Source organism: Ipomoea triloba, chromosome 16 (assembly GCF_003576645.1).
Source record: "Ipomoea triloba cultivar NCNSP0323 chromosome 16, ASM357664v1".
NCBI classification, from domain to species: domain Eukaryota; kingdom Viridiplantae; phylum Streptophyta; class Magnoliopsida; order Solanales; family Convolvulaceae; genus Ipomoea; species Ipomoea triloba.
The window spans coordinates 11,236,240-11,239,191 of NC_044931.1; positions in this window are offsets into that span (position 1 = coordinate 11,236,240).

A 2,952-nucleotide genomic window follows, 5' to 3' on the forward strand; every position below is an offset into this window, starting at 1 on the left:
CACACTCGGATCAAAGTATTTCCCTCCAATTAAATTCTCTGACTTTTACACATCAACAAGAGCCAATTGTTCATGAGTTAAGCCTCGGAGGACCCTTGTTCTTCTTGCATTTGGTTCAACTTGTGGTGGTCTTGCTTCCTCAAAATTCATTTGCAAGGCTTGTTCTTTGGTTCTTCCAATTTCCTAAATAAAGCGGTAAAGTGCATGAAAAATAAGGAAATGTAAATATAGGGAACCTATTGTTTTAGTGGGACACAACTCAAGCAAGAAACTCATAGGTAACCGGAATATATGTCGGTCCTCTCCATTCGAATACTTTGCTCCATTGCGGGTGTCTTAGCAACCGATTTACCATGTCTTCAAACCCAAATTCCCTTAGCACACTCGAATCAAAGTATTTCCCACCAATTAAATTTTTTGACTTTTACACATCCACAAGAGCCAATTGTTCATGAGTTAAGCATTGGAGGACCCTTGTTCCTCCTGCATTTGGTTCAACTTGTGGTGGTGGAGATGGTGGTTCTGCTCTTGCCATTGTTCGGCTTGTGCTTGCTTCCTCATAATTCCTTTTCAAAGCTTGCTCTTTGGTTATTCCCATTTCCTAAAAAAAGCGGTAAAATGCATGAAAAATAAGAAAACGTAAGTCTGAACTCCACGCATAGGGAACCTATTGTTTTAGTAGGACACATCTCAAGCAAGAAACTCATAGGTAACCGGAATATATGTCGGTCCTCTCCATTCGAATACTTTGCTCCATTGCGGGTGTCTTAGCAACCGATTTACCATGTCTTCAAACCCAAATTCTCTTAGCACACTCGAATCAAAGTATTTCCCACCAATTAAATTTTTTGACTTTTACACATCCACAAGAGCCAATTGTTCATGAGTTAAGCATTGGAGGACCCTTGTTCCTCCTGCATTTGGTTCAACTTGTGGTGGTGGAGATGGTGGTTCTGCTCTTGCCATTGTTCGGCTTGTGCTTGCTTCCTCATAATTCCTTTTCAAAGCTTGCTCTTTGGTTATTCCCATTTCCTAAAAAAAGCGGTAAAATGCATGAAAAATAAGGAAACTTAAGTCTGAACTCCACGCATAGGGAACCTATTGTTTTAGTGGGACACATCTCAAGCAAGAAACTCATAGGTAACCGGAATATATGTCGGTCCTCTCCATTCGAATACTTTGCTCCATTGCGGGTGGCTTAGCAACCGATTTACCATGTCTTCAAACCCAAATTCCCTTAGCACACTCGAATCAAAGTATTTCCCACCAATTAAATTTTTTGACTTTTACACATCCACAAGAGCCAATTGTTCATGAGTTAAGCATTGGAGGACCCTTGTTCCTCCTGCATTTGGTTCAACTTGTGGTGGTGGAGATGGTGGTTCTGCTCTTGCCATTGTTCGGCTTGTGCTTGCTTCCTCATAATTCCTTTTCAAAGCTTGCTCTTTGGTTCTTCCCATTTCCTAAAAAAAGCGGTAAAATGCATGAAAAATAAGGAAACGTAAGTCTGAACTCCACGCATAGGGAACCTATTGTTTTAGTGGGACACATCTCAAGCAAGAAACTCATAGGTAACCGGAATATATGTCGGTCCTCTCCATTCGAATACTTTGCTCCATTGCGGGTGGCTTAGCAACCGATTTACCATGTCTTCAAACCCAAATTCCCTTAGCACACTCGGATCAAAGTATTTCCCTCCAATTAAATTCTCTGACTTATACACATCCACAAGCGCCAATTGTTCATGAGTTAAGCCTCGGAGGACCCTTGTTCCTCTTGCATTTGGTTCAACTTGTGGTGGTGGAGGTGGTGGTTCTGCTCTTGCCATTGTTCGGCTTGTGCTTTCTTCCTCATAATTCCTTTTCAAGGCTTGCTCTTTGGTTCTTCCCATTTCCTAAAAAAAGCGGTAAAGTGCATGAAAAATAAGGAAATGTAAGTCTGAACTCCACGCATAGGGAACCTAATGTTTTAGTGGGACACATCTCAAGCAAGAAACTCATAGGTAACCGGAGTATATGTCGGTCCTCTCCATTCGAATACTTTGCTCCATTGCGGGTGTCTTAGCAACCGATTTACCATGTCTTCAAACCCAAATTCCCTTAGCACACTCGGATCAAAGTATTTCCCTCCAATTAAATTCTCTGACTTATACACATCCACAAGCGCCAATTGTTCATGAGTTAAGCCTCGGAGGACCCTTGTTCCTCTTGCATTTGGTTCAACTTGTGGTGGTGGAGGTGGTGGTTCTGCTCTTGCCATTGTTCGGCTTGTGCTTGCTTCCTCATAATTCCTTTTCAAAGCTTGCTCTTTGGTTATTCCCATTTCCTAAAAAAAGCGGTAAAGTGCATGAAAAATAAGGAAACGTAAGTCTGAACTCCACGCATAGGGAACCTATTGTTTTAGTAGGACACATCTCAAGCAAGAAACTCATAGGTAACCGGAATATATGTCGGTCCTCTCCATTCGAATACTTTGCTCCATTGCGGATGTCTTGGCAACCGATTTACCATGTCTACAAACCCAAATTCCCTTAGCACACTCGGATCAAAGTATTTCCCTCCAATTAAATTTTTTGACTTTTACACATCCACAAGCGCCAATTGTTCATGAGTTAAGCCTTGGAGGACCCTTGTTCCTCCTGCATTTGGTTCAACTTGTGGGGGTGGAGGCGGTGGTTCTGCTCTTGCCATTGTTCGGCTTGTGCTTGCTTCCTCATAATTCCTTTTTAAGGCTTGCTCTTTGGTTCTTCCCATTTCCTAAAAAAAGCGGTAAAATGCATGAAAAATAAGGAAACGTAAGTCTGAACTCCACGCATAGGGAACCTATTGTTTTAGTAGGACACATCTCATGCAAGAAACTCATAGGTAACCGGAATATATGTCGGTCCTTACCATTCGAATACTTCGCTCCATTGCGGGTGTCTTAGCAACCGATTTACCATGTCTTCAAACC